Source organism: Lissotriton vulgaris, chromosome 12 (assembly GCF_964263255.1).
Source record: "Lissotriton vulgaris chromosome 12, aLisVul1.2, whole genome shotgun sequence".
In the NCBI taxonomy this organism is placed as follows: domain Eukaryota; kingdom Metazoa; phylum Chordata; class Amphibia; order Caudata; family Salamandridae; genus Lissotriton; species Lissotriton vulgaris.
Genome location: NC_141700.1, coordinates 61,540,473 through 61,562,182, shown reverse-complemented (window position 1 = coordinate 61,562,182; position 21,710 = coordinate 61,540,473). Strand labels below are relative to the sequence as shown.

General features: G+C 46.8%; 1 protein-coding gene across 2 annotated transcripts in view; it reads right to left on the bottom strand.

Annotated features, from left to right (window-relative positions):
- The window catches only part of RAX2 (retina and anterior neural fold homeobox 2), a 110,620-nt gene that overhangs the window by 32,584 nt on the left and 56,326 nt on the right, over positions 1-21,710 (bottom strand). The window contains exon 1 of one of the 2 annotated variants that reach the window (XM_086946341.1): positions 5,846-6,000. The exons of the other annotated variant lie outside the window; for it this stretch is intronic. The gene's annotated coding sequence lies outside the window, so the exon portion shown is untranslated. Of the gene's footprint in view, positions 1-5,845; positions 6,001-21,710 lie in introns of those variants that run through there. 2 annotated transcript variants of the gene reach the window in all.

Genomic DNA, 21,710 nt, shown 5'->3' with positions numbered 1-21,710 from the left:
CTAAAACATTATAGTCTCCGAGTCCATTTTTCTTTGTGGGATGATCAACTTTAATTAAGATTTTTTTTTATAAGAATATGCCCCTATAACAGTGACTGAATGAAAAAATGAATGAACATGTGTATTTGTTAAGTGAAACTCTGTAGAGCCCCTTCTCTCTAGGCAGTCCTGCCTGAGGACAGCATATTGATTTTAGGACGCTGACCTTTTCAAGGGATTGACCTCGCTATGGGGATTACCACATGGCCAGTATGGCCTCTTAAGCGATGTGTGCGTTGTATATTTGGTCTTACTAGGTCTTACACAGTGTCCGTACCTACAGCCTTAGACCCTTGAAAGAGGACACCTGTCAGTCCAGGGTCTTACACTCCGCTTTAATCCCACTTTTTAAATTGTTTTTATTTTTTATTTGTGTACTGTTTCCTCCTTTGGTTAAGGTGTGTTTTACGAAACACGTAATGTATGATGATAATAAGGAAGTACACCCCTTTGCAAAGTTTTTATTTGTATAAAGCCCTGATCAAGTATTCTATAAAGTGTGACCAAAAACAGTGTGTTTTAAGAGAAGTGATTCATCCGAGAGAATAATCTTTTATCCAAAGTACAGCCATCTTGGCTAAAATGCTGCAATTTGGTACAATTATCTAAGCAAATTTCTATTTCTTACGGAAGACACACTTCTACTTTGCGTTAAAAGTTTCGGTTCATTAACATTTTCTGGGCAGGTAACCAATCCTCTATGAGAATTTGATTCCTCGATCTTATTTGAGGTCCTCAAACTCCGCACATCCCATGAATTTCTCTCCCGTGTCGCATCGATGTTGACTTCAAGACTGCTAAAAGTAGATGTATTTAAGTTTCTCAACAGACTCTAGCAAGACAGATGGCTCTCTGCTCAAGGAAGAGATTAAACTTCATCTGATTTTTTTTTTCTTTTTTTTGACATTCCACGTCTTCTTGTTTGCCGTCATTAAAGCCAGCAGATTGGGTTCACAAAGTGCTTTGTGGTCGCGGCCTCCATTTTGTAGGGCCAGATGACCAGGGCGGACAAGCTTAAAGTATGCTGGGAGATTACCCAAGAGGCAAGTTCTTCAGTGAGGCCAGAAACTCCAGAGTAAAATCCCCTGCATGACAGACCGCTGACGCTCTGGTCTGTCTGCAAACTCCTGACTCCCAACGGGCCGGGTAGCCACAGGACCTGGTCCATATTTAGATCTCCAACCACAATGACATTATTTTCTATCAACTTGTAACGCAGATTCTATTTTGAAAACGTTTGTTAATATAGATTCTGAATTCATTATGTCCAACAATGTTGTATTTTTTTACATTTTCAATACTTTATTACTTTTTTCATCACTAATGAACTAAACTTTGAAAAACGCAAGGTTTCAAAGCACGCAAGTGTGTAATAGAGAAACATTTGAAGATATTATGAGCAATGAGGAAGTTAACGTCAGAGGTTTAAATACCACCTCCTCTCAAACATAAAAATTAAAGTGTGGGCGTCCCAACACAACTTCCCTCACAATTTTCAAAAAAAAAAAATTCAATCCCTAAAATGACTTACATGTTACACCAAAGTATAACAGAAATTATACCAAGGAGTTGTTTTACTCCAATATCAGGTTTAGGTATCAACCTGAAAAATATTGGCTCTAGAATATCGGCTAACGCAATATATTGTCCAGATCAATAACTATAGGCAAGTATAGATTTGATATTCTTAACTCCAGATCTGTGTAATTGACTAAATATATCAATACACATTTTTATGGTACATAGATGTGAAATTAAGGACAATAAAGCTGTACTTACTTTCATGGTTTTGTTGTTGTTGACATTATGGCACGCCAATACTTTGTCACTCGATATTATGAGACACAAAGCCCGATTGACGCAGTAGCAGATCAGTTTGTGGCTCTTTTGCTGGGAGAGGCTTCTCCAACGAGTAGCTCGTGAGCGTCTGGTAGCTCTACCGCTACCTGTAGATAGATCACTGGTGGGCATCCCAGCCTGCTGAAATGGAACCTTTCGCTTGGTTGAATTAATATATATGTGCCAAAATTGTGCATTCTGTATGTTGTTTTCAGAAGTAATACGGTGATGTTTGAGGAAAAAATGCCTCAATTTTCAAAATATTTGCAAAGCTGATTTTTGAGTGATAAACCATGTGGAGAGACTTATTACTAACATTATTATTTTCCAGCCGGGGGCCCGCAGCTCCTGGCTGGAATGTAATACCTATGACAAAGCCTTTTTTACATTAATGGTGGCAACGCTGCCTGATGCACTGAGGTGTTCACGGCTGGTAGTAACCTTGCTTACGGTGGCCACTATTGTAATCTTGTCTGAAGTGGTCACTATTACAACACTAATAACATTAGTAGCTCGCGAAAATTTTAATTGAACATAAGTAGCTCTTATGACACAAAAGGTTGGATATTACCAATTGTCAATTATCTATAATGCACAACACGAACGGAATTACCTTTTACCACATAGTGCTTGTTTTTTTGCTACCAGTACGCTGGAACTGGTTTTATCAACCCGAGAAGGAAAATACTGCCACCGGTTGTCTCCACACTAATCTTTGCAACATCATCTCAACTCACTGAGCTATCTCGCTGGCGCTGTCCCTCTGGCTACCGCTTGACATGGATAGTCCACATTGGGTCAGGAGACGCCTTGTGCACTCAGGGTCAAAGCTGACACTTGAGGTGAGCTCTCTCCACCAGATATGCAGTCTAGTGGCTCAAATATCACTTCTAGAGCCTGTCAGCGGAGTCCTACTCCCTGTGTGACCCTGGGTAACTCACAATATTCCCTATGGTGCACGTGTATTTAATTTACTTACGTCGAATTTCAGACAAGTGCGCCCAGCTTTACTTTTCTTGCAATTTGTATCTACCTCAAATGTCCGTTTTTACTTATCATCGTTTTTATCTGGAGTTTTAAATGGGATTATTTTGTTATCTATATCTTAACTTCAATGTATTTTTCTTGTTATTATGGGATGTATGTATTTATGTACTTTTATGATTTGCGTTGTATAAATCGAATAAAGAGAAACTATTTACTTGTGTTTGGGAGAGTTTGGGGAAATGCTCTCCCTTTACGCTAAATTGGTATCTGAAATGCCCCACTCAATTTCTCCAAAACTATTATAACTCCTCTGATTCCTTCCCCAGGTGCACCTGCCCCGACACGGAATCGGTTTAGTCTCTTGTCTTGACACCCTCATAGCGCTTAGAATGTTTTGTGCTTTCGACATAATTTTTCATTTATCATCCGGATATCCTGTTTTCTTTGATTTAAAAGAGACCGCTCAGATATAGTGAAGCCTGTGTTCTATTTCAAAAAGACAGTTGTTCAAACTCAGTGGAAGTTATTTCTGATTTTGAAACACGAAGCTAAAAAAAAAGCTTGTGTTTATGTTTTATTCATGTGTGCGAAAAAATCCTGAGTGTGCGCACTATTTCCTGATCATTAAATTGCGGCTGTGTGGATATTTCACTAGTATAAGCATATGTCCAAGGCACTTAAATATTTGCAAAGCTAACACTAACATTTGATGCACTGGCGCCTGGACTACCAGTCCTGCCTGCTGTCTCCCAAAGGTTGTATTTTTCTCGCCCTCTGATGAGCTAAAGGCGGAGCTGCCCTTCACGGATTACAGTTTGGGTATGTAGTTTGTACACAAATCTCTGCAACAGGTGCTCAACCCGCCGCACTTTCTTACAAGTCTGAGTACACTAAAATTCTGAGATGTCCTCCATGTTTAAGATGACTTTACTACACCCTCTGTCCGCCCTGTAAAACCAGGATGCACGCTTTAATTGACGAAGAATGGCAAGCGCTTCGGCGTCCCACACAGGGGTAGTGTGCGCTATAAAAATGCTGCAATAACATTCAATGCTCATGCTCACAGTTTACAATATAATTTTTCATTCGAATGGAAAAAAAATCCTTAAAATAAACACCAAAGAAACAATGCAGTTGAATTTGACTCTGAAGACAAGCAAGAGACATGATGAAATATACACTCTAAGGTAAAATCAATGCTCCTGTTGCAGAAATATTGCAATTTCAGAACAAATATTGCCATTAACAAGAAATAAGGAATTGGTCCCAATAGAATCAGCCTCGACATTCATGCTTTTCCAATGTTCTGAGATTCCCGCTTTCCCAATGTACCCACCTTTTTCCATTTCACCTTCCTGTTTTTCCCCTTTCCAGTTATAATTTTATTCTAATCTCTGTTTCTTCTATTCCTCCCTATATACTATTCGACACAAATGTACTATCGAAACTTATACATCTAGGGAGACCAGACACAATTACTCTCAACGCGTCACAGGTGTACCCTGTTGGGCAGAGTTGGAAATCTACTTTTTCAAGGGAAGTCAAACTGAGCAGCAGTCCGGTGTGGAACCCGGGACATTGTGGTTGACAAACCCTGAGCCTCGCTAGCTGTTGAGTAAGACCATAAAAGTTGGGTTCCTGGGGTAGCCATGACGCGGTTTGAGGGTCACCGTCCCAACCTATCAGATGTGTTGTATTGTAGTATAGTGCCTCATGTCCTGACCAGGCCTCAAGACACTTCGGGGTGGACAAGAGGCTACAAAGCTGGTGTGTTTGCACACAAGTGTGGGTTTACAGGGCCGCCAGTGTGGGATGAGTTTTGGTGTCATGCGTGAGGTTCTGAGTGATACCCCAAATGTGTAGCAGAAAACATGCCGCTGCACGTAAGTGTGAAAAGAAGAGGCTGGCGCAGTCCGTACAGTTTATGGAATGCGCGTGAAACATCAATACATAAAGTTGATTAAAAAACAAAACAAAGCCAGTATCAGTTGCTGAAATTTACTGAGCAACAACAAAAGCAAAAGTCAGCAATATGCAGGAATTTATCTGAGGGAGCTTTGGGTGACCTCCTGTACCTCTGAGCTGGAAGCTGGCGCAAGAACCCAAGACTCCGCATAAAACCTACGACAGTTGTACTTTTTCTACTGCCTACTACACCCTTTGGGGGTTTCTCGGACCTTTGCAAAAAGTGTTCCTGGCCTACGATTACTAACTCCCAATGCATAAGTCTGTGGAGGAAGAAAGGCTGAGTACTTGTCACACAATATGGGACTTGAACATTATGCACAAGTAGGTATGCCTGGACTCTGCCTGGACTCTGCCTGGACTCTGCCTGGACTCTGCCTGGACTCTGCCTGGACTCTGCCTGGACTCTGCCGGGACTCTGCCTGGACTCTGCCTGGACTCTGCCTGGACTCTGCCTGGACTCTGCCTGGACTCGGCATCGTCTTATCAGTCAACACTACAAACACCTGAAACATTAGTAGAAATAAGGGTGAACGGAGGCGTGAAGGGCTTTATCCAAACTATTCTTACAAAGTTCCTAATTAATTTCTTTGAATTTCTTCCATGTAGATTAAGAAATTTCTTTACAACAGTTCACGCTACTCTACAGCAGTTTCTATGATTACTGTAAGATTTACTATATGTAAATTTGACCCAGAAGGGCTTTAACAAAGTAGTAGGGAATGATAGCTCGCCCTAAGAGATAACCTGGAGGCCTATTCATTGGACTGGTGCCTTGTAGTAACTTAGCACACTCTCTATACAAACACTCTGTAGGATTTCTTACTTTTCCATAGGGTGATTTTGTATGGGTACTAATCCGAAACAGCTGTTGTTTTTACAAAATAGGGTCAAATTTGGCAACAATAAAAGTTGAGGGCAGAACTTAGGATCCAAGCCAAGGGAACCTCATGTGTCAATGGTTTTGGAAGGGTCGCGCGGGGCGCTGGCGGGAGCGCCCCAAAGACGCACTCACCTGGTGGAAGCGGGTCCGCGGCTCCTCCGGGAGTATTTACCGCAGGCACCGGGGCAAACAAAGGGCTCAGGGCCGGCAATCCGCCAGCTTTGGCCGCCAAAGTTCGGTCCAGGGCTCTTATGTGTCACAGATCGAGAGAGAGCAGGGCGCGCGCGGATTTGCTGGAATCTTTATTTAGTCTCCGCAGATGTCACCAGACTCTGGAGGATGGAAACGAGTCCCGGAGATTACGCGGGGTTATTAATTGGTGGCCGCCCCTTTAAGAGTGATTGGCGGGGACTTTCGGTCCAAGTAATTGCTCTAAATGTATCTCCCATTTTTTCATCCCCTGGCTGGCTGGGCTGGGGGTCCTCTGGCAAGGAGGGGGGGTTCTGGTTGGCACTGGTGGGGGACGGGCTGCTAATGATGCACACAAAAAGATTTTGCTGTGCCGACTCGATTGTCTTGTGCACAAAGGTCTCCTGTGGCGGGTCCTGTGTAATCCTCTCATTACAGGGCATAGGAAACTGTGGAGAGAGAGACACACAGGCAGTGTGTGCCCGGGGCCTGTCATGAACCGACAGCCGCGCCAAGAGAAGTTTGTGGGCCAGGGAGGGTGCTGGGGTTGGGGAGGGCAGAGGTTGGGGCGGTGGGCGCACAGGCCCAGGTCAGCCTGAGTTTACTCAGCCCCCTTCCCAGCCAGGGCACCCTGTCGGAAGGTGCAAAACGTGTTAAAACAACAAAAGTCACAGATCTGAACATTTCCTCGAAAATGTCACAGGCAGTGACGTTGCAGCAAAAGTCACTCTTCGAGACAAAAATCACAGCTGGCGACAGTTCCACAGATAGTGTCAGAAAGAATGACATCACAACACAAGTCCCAGTTACCAGAAATCAACTCTTTGTCACAAGCAGTAATATTGCGACACAAGTCTGTTTGTATCAATTAAAGGGACATGTGACGAGCAACGACATTATGGCAAAGATCTCAACTCGCCACACATCGTGGAAATGGCACAGGCAGAGACGACACAACAAAAGTCCCAGACACCACTATTTTGCTAAAAAATCACGGGCAGTGTGACACCTCCAAGCAAAAGTCACAAACCGTGACATCACAGCGAAGCCATAGGAAAAGACAGGTGTGCAGAAATGTCTTCTTGGCGCTGCCTGCTGCGTCAGGAGTCGGTCGCGATAATACTGTTGAAAAGTCACATTTTATCTGGGAAACGAAATGCAAGTAAGATGCACACGCTGGCATGGACCCGCCACTTACAACTTCATATAAAACACACACATTTCATGTATGAACTGTCCTGTAGTAAGGGGCCTGTCACGTTGTATCGCGACAAGTCACAAGCAATGACAACATTCCGAAAATGTGACTGTCAGTGACATAAAAAACAACTCAAAGGCAATGACCTTTCTACAGAAATGTCCCAGGCGGGGACACCACAATAAAAGTCACAGGCTGTGACAATTCAAGGGAAAAGTCACAGTGAAAGACATCACGACAAAAATTAAAAGCAACGACAATTCTTCAGAAAAGTCACAGCCCGTGAAATCAGAGCCCCTTCTAGGGCACAGGGACGGGGAGTGACCTCACGACATGAGGGACACTCGATGACAACTCTTCAGAACAGCCCATGTTAGTGATATTGCAATTGTGTTGTATTTATATAGCGCTTACTACTCTTGACGAGGCGCTCTGAAGCGCTTTTCGGCGAGGAGCGCGATACTCCGGAACCTAAAAGGATTAGTGGGGGATTACTATAGGGAAATATGAGTTAATTTGAGCGGTGGACATGCGAGTCTGTCAGTTGGATTGAATAGGAGGATGGGGGTGGAAGAGTCCAGAGAGTGTTTATTAGGAGGTCATAGAGGGAAGAGGAGGTTTGGGTGAGTATAAGGAGTGAAGGAGGAGGGAAGACTCTCTACAAATGGACCAGGGAGATCATAATACTAAAATGAGCTTTGGTATGAGCCGAAGGAGGGATGAATGAGGGAAGAATTGAGAGAGGGTTGTTTGGGAGATTATAGTGTTAAAATGAGATTTGGGGTGATCCGAGGACGGAAGAGTCTAGGAAGGGTTATTTTGGGGATCGTAGTAGTAGAGTGAGGTTTGGGATGAGTCAGAGAGTGGAGAAGTGTGGCTCAATGGTTAGAGCGGCAGACCCTGATGCAGAGATCTAGCCCGGGACCAGGGTTCAATTCCCCGCCTCGGCGGGTCTGGGGCTCAAAATTTCACGGACCTGATAATTCTCGCCTCGGTGCCTATTCCAATCATGGAGTCCAACTCTGGGCAATAGCTTGCTTAATCTCCACAACGGCCCCCACAACGCTAAGGCTGCCTGGCCTCCACCTTGGGGGTGCCCATGAGTGGACGCCTCACAGGGAAAGCCAGGATGGGTTCCACAGCGGTATTCGTACAAGCGCCTTGAGACCCTTGCGGGTGAGTAGTGCGCTATAGAAGAGAGTGGAAGTAGAGGATATATTGAGAGAGGTATAGGGGGAAACATAGGGTAGTGCATTGGAGTGAGTCACATTTTTTTTCCTTCTACCATAGGAGTAAAATGTTAAATATATAGATAAATAACTGCATTGAAAGGGTGTACATGTACAAGGTATATATTATATCTAGATATACATTTGTATAAACTCAGACTTTAAATTGTTGCTGTACTTGAAGCTCAGTTTAGTTCAGTTCAAATATATTTATTCGGCACTTCAAAAGATACCATAAAAGTACATAAAAACATTTAAAAGCACGTTAAGAAGATAAAAGCCATTACATTCATACATATCGGAGGTTTCCTATTATCCAGTCTCTATTTGCAGGGCATTGCAATCACTTATCTCTCTCATGTTCCTTAGTCTCATTACCACTTTAATAAAACTCGTTGTGCAGGACAGTGTATAAGGATCTGTGGCCTTCTGCAAAAACAATAGGGCTGCCGTGGCGTGTTTACATTTTGCTCGTTTCAAGATTCCCACTAGGAACTTACCCCTGGGAGATGAATAAAATGAGCATAACAATACGAAGTGAAGTGTATCCTGCGGAGACCAATTGTCGCAGCCGCAGGTACCCGTCTGCTCCACCGTTAAAGTAAAACCAGAGGGTACAGACAATAGGTGGTGCAACATGTTGAACTAAAACGGGTCATGTAAAATCTGTCTTGTGCAATATGAGTCACTGATAAATAGGGTTCCATTCCACTTTCCGATTTCAGTGATCTATAAGACAAAACCGTGGATTTGCGCTCTTCTATAGCCACCCTGCTCATGGTTGTCCATTCGCCAAACAGTTTCTTGACCGTTGTCTTATTCTGGGCGATAAGGGCTTCAGGCACGGTATAGACGTTCTTACAACCAATAGCCTCAAAAGTGTCTTTAACATATTTTATCCAGGGGATGGAGCTCCCTTTGTCGCGATTCAGGCAGTCTTTGATGATTTGCCTGCTCAAACCAGCCTCAGGGTTAGTCCAGATTTTGACCCAGGCCAGGAGCGGCCTGATCTTGATTTGATCTTCAATATAAGGTTCTCGCAATTCCTCGTGTATGATGTAGGATGGGGTACTTTGTGGTACTTTTTAAGATCCTTCTAAAAAACGTATTTTCTTCTGCCTGGACCTGGTATGTGTTTGCAAATCCCCAAACTTCCGACCCATAGGCTGCTTTAGTGCAGCATATTGATCTGTACAAGTTCATCACTTGCTCCGGGGACCATCTACCCAGACTTCTCCCATAGCTCAATATAGCCCCTGACGAGGCCACCAGATTTGTAGAGTGTGTTTATCCACCAGGGATTTAAACTTTCGAAGACCGTCGAATAGTACACCTAGGTAAGAAAAGGACTGACCAGACCTATTTTGTGGGAGCCTATCTTATAAGCAAATTTCGCCCCCGCTAACATTACATATGACTTGTCCAGGTTTGCTGACAGATCAAGTGTGGCCATAAATCTTACGAATCCATCAATCAACCTCTGCAGCCCCCGCGGTGTTCGGGCTAACAGCACCGCGTCGTTCGCGTAAAGCAGGACGGGAATTGGGCGGGAGCCTATTTGGGGGGAATCCACTCCAAGTTCACATAGTTCCCTGTTCAAGTTGTTAATATACAGTGAGAACAAAAATGGAGCTAGAATACAGCCCTGCCGCACTCCGCTCGTGCATGGGAATGGTGAGGTCTTACTTCCATCTTGATTATAGCGGACGGACGCAGATGTGTTCCAGTGTAGGGCCTTAAGGATGTCAACTAGATCTTGTTCCACCCCTAGGCCTATCATCACGGTCCCTAGTGTCTCCCTGTTCACATGATCAAAAGCCGCGGAGAGGTCCATGAACCCTAGATAGACCGCCTCCTTGCTGGCAGGGGCGGCTGGTCCATAGGGGCGTCGGGGCAGCGCCCCACTAGGCAGATTCAACAAGCAAAACTGCCCACGGACAGCAGGAAATGTAAACAGACGGCAGACGAAATTTGTCTGTTTACATTTCCTGCCTGCGCTGGCAGCTGCTACACAGATTGAACTGCGCATGAGCACAGTCAGTGGTCATTCCACTACAAACGTGCACCAAGCGAGAACAGCAGGAGTCCAGCAGACTCCGACTGCGCAACTGCAAGGGGCGCTCTTAATTTCAGCCCCCCCCCCGCTCCATTGACATTACATTAGGCATGCTGCGCATGCCTAATGTAGTACAGGAGCCTGAAGATAGGATCCGGCACGGGCGGTGACGTATGGCCGCCCCATGCCCTGTCAACAGGCAGGATACAGTTGAGTAGCTGCCCTTGAGTCACATCCAGTGTCATGATTTGCCACTTGCCATGAGAGGACTCGGAGACGGGATGCGCGGCGGGACCGGCAGAGGAGATTCCTCACCCTGGTAACTTTATTTGTTTGTAAAAATGTAATTAAATACACCCCCCCCCCGCCCCCCCTCGCGCGTACCACCCGGATTCATGCCGCCGTGACTCTCTACACATTTGTGGTGACTGAAAGGAACACGTCAGAAACATTTTGAAGTTATCTACTCTGCCACCAGATCCGTTATTTTAATCCTGCCATAATGTTTTAAAAAATAACTACTGCAGAAGTAATGTGTGCTGTGTTTACACTTCGTGAAGTTCTTGTATTGGAATCGCCGGAGGGTCTTCCTTATCGTGACAGAATCTCAGTGTGATGGATTCAGCGTCCTAGAGTGTGTTCAGTTGAACAAACGTCTAGATGTTTTTACAATCTTTACAGGAATGTTAATTAAGTGCCTGAAAACTAAATCAAGTCCCCCTAAGTCAGTTGTTTTGGGGGACTTGTTGGATGGATGGGTGGGTGGTTGGATGCCTGAATGATGTATGGATGGATGCTTGCATGATGGGTGGATGCATGATGGATGGATGGATGGATGCATGAATGAATGATGTATGGATGCAGGATGGGTGGGTGGATGGATGGGTGGATGCATGAATGATGTATGGATGCATGCATGATGGGTGGATGCATGATGGATGGGTGGATGGATGGATGGGTGGGTGCATGAATGAATGATGTATGGATGCAGGATGGTTGGGTGGATGGATGGGTGGATGCATGAATGATGTATGGATGCATGCATACATGATGGGCGGATGCATGATGGATGGATGGGTGGATGCATGAATGAATGATGTATGCAGGGTGGGTGGGTGGATGGATGGGTGGATGGATGGGTGCATGCATGATGGGTGGATGCATGATGGATGGATGGGTGGGTGCATGAATGATGTATGGATGCAGGATGGGTGGGTGGATGTATGGGTGGATGTATGAATGATGTATGGATGCATGCATGCATGATGGGTGGATGCATGATGGATGGATGGGTGGATGCATGAATGATGTATGGATGGTGGGTGGGTGGATAGATGGGTGGATGCATGAATGATGTATGGATGGATGCAAGGTGGTTCGGGCTTGCTCGCTGCGCTCAATCGCTGCGGTGCAATATGCAAATTAGTTTACGCCCCACCACTTTCAAATGTCACCAGCCGCCCCTGCTTGCTGGCTATGGTGCACTTGGCGATCAGGAGGTAGAGGTTCAGGCACTGATCCGTGGTTGACCTTCCCTCCCTAAACCCATATTGGATGTCTGTTATTTGCTGGTTACTATCAGCTCATTCTGACAGGCGTTTTTGAATGACACGACCCAACAACTTCGCCGTGACATCGATAAGGGATATTGGGCGATAGCATTGGCGGTCATCCTGGTTCCCTTTTTTAAATATTGGTACAATTGTTGCCGAGGACCAAGAGCGTGGCAGGCTTGCCTCTACTGCTGCATTCAAGACCCTCGTGAGGGTGGGAGCCCACAGTTCCACTTTGCTAAGGTAGAGGTTGGGGGTATACCATCTGGGCCAGGCGCTTTGTTTTTGGTAAGCCCCAGAATTGCCCCTACCACTTCTGCCAGGGTGATCTCTAGCCGTGCGGTCAACTTTAGCCTCTGCCCTTCATCATGGTTTGTTTCGCCTGCATGATTATACAGGTTCTGAAAGTGGGCCTGCCACTGCTCTGGTAAGATGGTATTTAGGATTTGTGGGGTGTTTGAGTCCTGGAAACATGGTTTATTTATAATTTTCCAAAACTCGGACAGGTCTCTTCTATCTGCCGCCTCCCTTAAATCCTCCCAGGGGTGTCTTTGGAGGCTAACTTTGCGAGTCTGTAACGTCTTTTTATATATCAATCTGCTTTGGGCTACTAGAGTATTATCCCTGGGACGCTGTTTTAGGCTATATTTGAGGTCTTTATGTGCCTTTGAGCATTCTTTGTCAAACCATCGGGGTGTGGTGGCTATTGCCCTGGTTTTGGTGGTCTTTAGGAGTCCGTCGATCGAGGTGTGCCATCTCTTCGAATGCAGTCACTACCGCCACTCCCTCGTTATTTAGGTCGAGGCATACATTTATTGCATCTGACCCTGTGGGTATTAGGCTTTTATAAAACGTATCCCGTCTATTTTGGACCATCTAAGCCTTCTCCCTTGGTCTGTTATTCTTTCTATCATATCTACTCTGGGTGGTGCATTCTTAAGTTTTAAACATTTTAGCTCCACCACCAATGGATTATGGTTGCTAAATATACTGTCTTCAATTGCTGCCCTACTGACCCATGTTTTAAGTGTAGGGGAAACCATAATGAAATCTATATACGAGTGACATCCTCTACCCTTAAAGGTTGGGCTTGGGTTCTCCAGCGCTACCCATCTCGACCATGTCCATCGTATGGACCAGATTATGCCTTTTTATCACCTTGTCTATTTTCCACCCCTCTGGAGAGTGTACAAAGTGTGGCCCTTTCTCAACTGTGCACCGTGACCAGTCCTTGTTTAGTGGTCTTAAATTCCCACAAAGGTGGCAATTAAAGTCCCCTACAAGGACGACACGAGGGGCGACTGCTGCCTTTGCCGCCGATAGCTGGGCATTAAGCGGGAGTCTAGTTCTTTTATTGCATTTCCCCTGCTATTTGCACCTACAGCGTTATACCAGTTTACCAGTATGATGTTTATCCCTTTAGAGCGAAGGCCTATCGCCTGCATATTCTGCGATTTCCAGTTATAGTTGGACCATACCCCTTCCACTTGAAGTTAATTTGTGTATTTATTTAACATATTTTTAAATTTTATATTTTGCTCAATATTTCAGTAGTGAAGCACTTGTAGATAAAATGGTTAGGATAATATTTACATATTGTGATAGATGAATACAACCAAGGCCCTTAATCATCAAATACAATAACTTATATGAAAACTATGCAGTGACATATAAACATATTAAGCATAAAATAATATATATTTATTTAACCGTAAGTAATATATACATTTGTTAGGCTGAACTAAAGAATGTATCTTTTAAAATACATAGTTATTATATATATTTTACAATGAGGTACACATATATAAGATCCATTGATAACTACCTTATGTTCAAAAGACTACACAAGAGTTTGCTCTTTCCTACATAACCACCATATTCAAACACTAATGTACAGCAAATATATAAACATTTATAATTTGGTTATATGTATGTACCTACATATAACCAAATTATAAATGTTTACATAGAAGAGATGGAGATTAGAGGCCTCTGGTCTCCGGCGGAGTCCCGGCTCCACATCAACCTTCTGGAGCTCCGGGCGCTCCGTCTAGCACTAAAGGCATTCCTTACCTCTGTCCAGGGAAGAGTAGTGCAGGTGTTCACGGACAACACCACCACCATGTGGTACTCCAACAAACAGGGTGGGGTGGGGTCGTGGACCCTATGTCAGGAGGCTCTGCGCCTCTGGACATGGCTGGAACATCAGGGCATATCCCTGGTGGTTCAACACTGGGCAGGTTCACTGAACGCCAGGGCGGGTGAACTCAGCCGCCGGTGCATGATGTATCACAAATGCCGTCTTCCCTTAGAGGTGGTGCAATGTCTCTTTGAACAGGGGGGGGAGCCTTGGTTCGATCTATTCGCCACCAAAGAGAACGCGCAATGTCAGCAATTCTGCGTGTTGGAATTGCCAAGGCAGCACTTGTTAGGCTACGCTTTTCGTCCCGAGTGGAGTTGCGGTCTTCTATATGCCTTTCCGCCTATACCACTTCTGTCCAGAGTGCTGAAGAAGATCAAGCGCGACCGGGCCCAAGCGATTCTTGTGGCTCCACATTGGGCATGACGAGTCTGGTATCCCGAGCTGCTCAATATGGCCATCGATCCTCCAATCTGACTGCCTCTTCGGGAGGATCTTCTGTCGCAGCAGCAGGGGACGGTCCTCCACTTGAACCTGTCCAGCCTCCACCTCCTTGCGTGGAGATTGAGCAGCGGCAGTTGACGTCATTTTACTTGCCTCCTGAAGTCTGTGATGTCATCTTGCCAGCCAGGCGTCCCTCCACTAAGACGGTATACGCCTGCAGATGGAAGAAATTTGTGGCATGGTGCACAGCAAAGGCTGTGGATCCCCTTTCTGAGGCTCAGCTGTGGGCACTCTTTTTTTTTTTTTTTTTTTTTGAAAACCTTTATTCGTGCATGTAAAAAGAACAAATACGGGCCTACAACCATCAGGCCGGCCACAAAACTTTTAAGCACTGATACAAACATTACGGCCCCCCAGCATCAACGGACGAAATAGCAACAGTTTATGAATGTTACACTGGAGAGACCCATGACACCAGGGGAAAGGAGAAATGAAGGTTAATTTTAAAGTTTTTTATATGATTTTATCACGGAAAAAGGCAGTGAAGAATAAGAACCAAGGAGATTCGAGTCCGCACAATATCTTCACAACACGGGAGAGCGGCAACATTTCTGAAAACAGCAGTGGAAATTAAAATCCCAGGCAGTGAGGCGGTGCAAATCAACAACAGGGTATTCACATCAGCAATTACGCACCCCTTCAGTGCCGCCCCCACTCAGCCAGCCCCAAACCCGGACCCAGAATCGAACCAAAGTAAAGCACAGAAAACATAAAAAGAAGATAAAGGCCCATAGAACTAATAAGAAATAGTAAATTACCCCCCCACCCTACACCAATGCGGAGGCTACGGCCTACCCCCCCCCCAGCATAGTGCCTGTCGCCCTTTAAAACCCGAAATGTAGACAAGAAAGGAGAGCAAGAGAAGAATGAAGAGGAAGATAGAAAAACGTTAACACCTACGATATAGGGGGTGAGAAAAGAATAAACTATTCTAATCTAAACTCCTAAAAAGAATAAGGTGGGGAGGAGCCTACGTAACATCAGAGCGCCCGGAACCCTCGGCCATCTACAGCTTCCACACACTGAAAACCCACTGCGCCGAAAGCAGCAGTGCTATAATAAATTGCAACAGTATCATAGATGGAAGAAGACATTTCGCGACGTGTGCACACAGCATATACATAGCAGTTCCAATCCCAGTCCAGCCCACCCGTGAAACCATAGCGTTATGAATCAGCCTAACCCTGGCCTGATCGCGGGTGTAAGACAAAGCCAGCTCCTATATGAAGGCCCCGCATCCCGTGCCTACAAAGACAATATGGCCGCTCAGAAGAAGAAAGTGAATCAGGAGCATAAAATGGCCGCCGACCATCTGTAGAGGTCCCTTTGTCCACTGCACATAGTCCCAACAGGGCATCTAAAGCACAGGAGTTCAGCAGGAAAGGAGACGAAGGCCACAATAAATGAGCCCTCGAGGGTGCCAGGAGCAGCGCAGCCGGATACATCTGCGGACGCGGTGAAGCAGGCAACAATGAGACAGGCTTCGATGGATGGGGAAACAAAGTATCAGCAGCAGAGTAGGAGAGTAACTGATCATGGGCGTCGGGAAAGTCAGTTGCAGGCACCAATGTAGCACGGTCACATGTAGTCATTGTAGCCCCGCATGAAGGCAAAGGCAGACCCACACCTTGCTGGTAACAAACGTTGCGCTCACGACCCGCAGCAGATATTATGGAGTCGAACTGCTCACTCAGCGCCTGGAGACCGTCACGCATTTGCAAGTGAAAGTCCCGTAGGGCGGCCAGAACGGAGCCACATGATAATGGAAGCTGCATCCCCGCATTAACAACAATCCGGGACGGCACTGTGAAGCTGGTGCCTGATGTAGGGAGGGCGAAGCAGTCAGGGGGCAGGACCGGGCTATCTCCCCCCAGCCGCGGGCAGGCAGATGAGGTCATGTTTACCGCAGGACGGTATAATGGCCGGGGGGGGAGGTCGTAGCAGAAAACAAGCTCCCCTCAGGTCTGCGCCGCCACAAGGAACGCTGAGATTCGCCACCCGTCCCTCAAGTTCACCGTGCAGCCGGTTAAGTGGCAGAAAAAGGGGCCGGCAGCCTACGGCGAGCCAGATCGCTAAGCTTCCACAGTGCGCTCCACAGATCGGGGCAGGAGACCCGTTCCTCCGGGGCTTACCTTACAGCCCTCACATTTCAGGCGCAGGGAGCAGCGGTTGTTCAGCCATCACATCCCAGGCACAGCTGACGGCAGTCCTCTGTGTGGAGTGCGGTCAGGACCGCGCGGCCTGGAGTGGCGCTAGCGGGTTCGGTCACTGCGGAGCCTCCAGGGGCCGGCGAAGAGCGGCAATGATGCGAGGGTCCAGGGCGGGGAGCACCATCACGGACAACTCCGGCATCCGGGCAGGTTGGGACCTCGGGAAAGTACCGGCGTGGTCAGCTCGTCGTCGCGCACATTTCGCCTCCAGGAACGAGGAGGATAGCAAGCAGGATGTTGATGCGGAGCCAAGGGCCGACGGAGCCGGGAGCTCAAGCGTCTGCTCCGGTCGCCATCTTGGCTCCTCCCCAGCTGTGGGCACTCTTAAGGTCTGCCTCTCGACCATTTCAGCCTTTCTCAGGCTTCCTGATCAGCCTTCTCTTTTCAAGTCCCCTGTTGTAAATAGATTTCTTAAGGGCATTACTCATCTGTTTCCTCTTGTTTCCTTCGTAATACCTCAGTGGGACTTGAACTTGGTGTTAATCTATCTTATGTGCGTTCCCTTCGAGCCGCTACATAACTGTCCTCTCAGAACTTAACAGAACTTAACTCTCAAAACTTCTTTTCTGGTGGCCATCATCTCTGCTCGCTGGGTGAGTGAGCTACAAGCTGTCTTCCAAGTCTCCCTTTCTGGTTGTTCATCCTGACAAGGTCATCCTCAGAACTCGACCCTCCTTTCTTCCAAAGGTGGTCACTTCTTTTCATATCGGCCAAACCATCACTTTGCCCACCTTCTTTCTGCCTCTGCATCCTTCAAAAGAGGAAGAGAGGCTCCACAGTCTAGATCCAAAAAGTGCACTCTCCTTCTATTTTGAGTGCACCAAACCATTCCGGGTGGGCGACCAGCTCTTTGTTGGTTACGTGGGCACTAGGAAAGGTCAGGCTGTGCACAAACGTACCATCTCCAGGTGGGTCGTTCTGTGCATCAAAGCCTGTTACTCTTTGGCTAAGAAGGAGCCTCCAGTGGGGCTGCGCGCCCATTCTACCAGGGCGACAGCAGCTACTACTGCTTTGGGACGGGGAGTCCTCCTAAATGACAACTGTCAGGCATGTACGTGGGCATCACTACACACGTTTACGAGACACTACTGCCTGGACAGCCGAGTCTAGAGAGATGGCTTCTTCAATCGTTCTGTTCTCCAGGACTTTCTGGTGTGATATTGATTCGCAGACACAACTCCGGGGTTGGTATTGCTGGGATATCTATTCTAAGGTAAGGAATCTATAACTAACTGTTTCTTTCAGATGAACAAGTTACTTACCTTCGGTAACAATATATCTGTAAGAAACATAGGTTAGTTATAGATTCCTTACCGCTCCACCCATCCTCCCCATTCTGCAAACTGATTTCTCGGGTTAAGGACATCCTTTCAGGGCCCTAGTTTTGTGCACCAGTGGTGAATGTCTTGCATGGCTCTGCATTCCTGGCGTGGAAAGTCGTGTACAGAAATGACGTCCGCATGCGAGGGCGGCATCTACGTAAATTCCGCAATGTCATCCCAGCAGCCACCACAACGCCGATGACGGATGTGGAGTCGACTGACGCCACCTACCGACGTGCCAGGGTACTGCTGACGCCTGATGGATATTCTAATATACACAGCAAAATAGGTTCTTTTGGGGACGCAATCGATTTGCACAATGTATTGAATACATAAAAGGACAATCACTTCCAGTGAACATATTTTTAGAAAACAAACAACAACTGACCACAGTGGAAGTAAGGTAAATCTTTAGTATTTAACCTTTTGGCGGATTGATTCAAAAAGCATTAGGCAAGCTGTCCAAAACAAGACAATACATGGACCAAAAAATACATAGTGAGTGAGTCGTGACTGGTGACTAAGGGGCCTATTACGATGGAGGATTTTCGCATCCTCCGGGCCGGCGGAAGCCACCGCCGGCCCGAAGGATGCGAAAAATCCTCTGCGGGCCCACCAAAGATCCACCGCCACATTAGGATGGCTGGTGGGTCCTGGTTTCCATCCGCCGCTTTCCCGCCGCAGTTGGCTTACAACCGCGGCGGAAAAGCTCTAATATGGTGACGGTGTCTCTCAGACACCGTCAGTCATATTAGGATGGCCTGTGAAAAATGCTTTTCTGCGGCGGGTTTTCTGCCGTGGAAAAGCATGTGTAACTTCACTGCGGGGGCCCGTTGCGGGCCCCCTGGGTGAAGGGGGGGTGGGGGGTGCACATGGGGAACCCTATGGTACCCCCCTGCATTTGTATGCAGAAATCGGCAGGCACCACATGGTGCCTGCCGCTTTCTGCGACCAAATAATACATCCAAAATATATACTGTAACTCGCAATAATCCTAGAAACATAAATTATTTATTTGGTTTGTTAGGACTTTCTGCAGGTGGATATATATACAGAACGTCCACGTTTCGACCCTAGATGAAAAGCGCTGGTTTATGAGCATCTATAGCGGGTCTTTATCAGGACATGTGTGTGTCATTCAATAGTTCTTGAACTTTAGGGGTGGAGATTGTCATCCGACTAACTCGCACGGACTGAGAGAGACGACCTGTGTTGCCGCCAGAGCACTCGCCATGGCGGCCCTGCACTTCATGATCTTCCCACCGGCTGGTGTTGAAGATTAAAATAAAGACTAAAGAAATCTGCGCAATTAACGCTTCTGGAGTTAGTCGGATGGCAATCTCCACCCCTAAAGTTCAAGAACTATTGAATGGCACACCTACTACCATTGAGGCTGTCCCATCACATTCCAGTCCTGATGAAGACCCGCTATAGATGCTCATAAACATTTTGAATCAATCCGCCAAAAGGTTAAATACTAAAGATTTACCTTACTTCCACTGTTGTCAGTTGTTGTTCATTTTCTAAAAATATTGTTCACTGGAAATAATTGTCCTTTTATGTATTCAATACATTGTGCAAATCGATTGCGTCCCACACAGAACCAATTTTGCTGTGTATATCCCTTACCCTGTTTCTGAGAGTTACTGGGTTAGCCCATTATTTTCAATGGGGGATATTCTAAGGTAAGGAATCTATAACTAACCTATGTTTCTTACAGATATATAGTTACCGAAGGTAAGTAACTTGTTCGTCTGGCAGCCGACTTCTGAATCCTTTATAGTCTTTTCATAGTTGTTACAGGTGATCCATGGTAGAGGCCATTAGCGTAATCAAGTTTAGACAGTACAAGAGACATAGTAGCCTAGACAGTCGCAGCTCACAATACTCGTGCAGGGGCTTCCCGGGGGTTTAAAATATATATATTTTTTAAACGTACCTGACTGGGTCCCGTGCAGCTTCTGCTCCTGGGCCGGGTCTTGCGTTTGGCGTTTTTCTGCTCATGAACAGTAACAGGCATGCTCCCTCCTGTAGGAGAGTAGGGTCTGCAATCCTATGATCACCCAGATTTTTTGCTTTTGTTTCACTGGTTTACGACTTTCTCTGGCTGTGGGCCTGCTAATCAGACCCACAGCCTAGCTGTTCTCTCACTAAATTGACATGTGTACCTTAGGTGCATTATCCAATTGGTACTGGGCCACCTTATCAGACCCTGTAACTCAGGGCATAGGTGTACCCAGGGCCTACCAGGGGCTGAAGCATGTATTATGCCACCCCTGGATGGCCATCTAAATCTGACACAACTGGCTGCACGACAGCTGGGGCAAGGTGGTGTAATCACCCTTTGCTTTAGATATAGTATACCTATATCTAACCCTAAAAATGGACACACAGATTCCTATCAGTCACTCCTATGGCAGGCCTTGACAATCCTGAAGGCAGAGTGCTTGGAATCGTGTGAGATGGTGCTCTGGCATGAGCTGAGCCGGTTTGCAGCTTGCGGAACCAAGTCCTAATAGCTGTTCCATGATAACGCATACCATATACTCTTAAGTGCATTATAATCCTCGCGGTTGAATGCTATCTTTGGTATTGCTTTATCAAAACATGTCGAGTAAGGTGTCATACGAATTGGAATACTAACCCTTCGCCAATTCTGGCGACGGGGTGAGCATTCCACCCTTCTAGAGGGACACGACATGTATGTAACTGTGAACCCCGGTTAAAGTTAACTCGAGCCTCAGCACCACAAAATGGATGCTGCCACCACAGACACGAGTCTGACCCCCTACAGCTGGGAGTCCTTCCAGCGAGGGGAGCTTGGACAAAGGGTTTCCTGTCAGGGGCGGTGCTAGCACCATCCCAGACAGGGTTTTGTGTATCCTGGGTAGGCAGGGCTTTACAGGAAGGTGACTGCAAGTGGCACCCCGGTGCTCACTATGCATAGGCCGGCTAGAACCAGTTCCAGGGGCACACCAGCCCCTGGCCTGGGGAAAGTCCGGCATGGGAGAGGGGTGTAACCACCCCCCTTCCTGGTCCCACCCCTAGGGCAGGACCTAGTCGCGTACCCACCCCTTTCTTTAGGATAAAGGCAGGAGCGGGGACCCTTCCAAATTAGATCATCTTTGAATCAAGAAACTACTTTCCACGAAAGGAACTCTCGACTCTTCTCAAGATTTCTCCCTTGTGACTAAGGAGTAGTCACCCTGCATCCGCAGGCACCATCTAAGAACTCTGCGGTTTGCTGCACGTCCTTCCTCCGGAATCCGACTGACCAGCTCGACGAGACCCGGCTTCCCTGGCACCTCTGACCTCTACCTACCTCTACAGCTAAGCTGAGAACCGTAGGTGCGACGAGACCTCGAGGGACCGGCCATCATCAGAACTGCACGACTTCTATCCAGCACGACCGCCGAGGGATCCTCTGGTGAGTGCTTTGGGGTCCGAGAAGCCCCGACCCTGAGCAGCTCCAGCACCGAAGTCCAGCCCCCCAGCATCTCCACGATCTGCGTGGGGCCCTTCTGCTTTTTGCTGCTCACCGCGTTGTCTGGCTGCTAGCCCGCTGGCTTGTGGCCTTCCCGACGACGATCAACGAT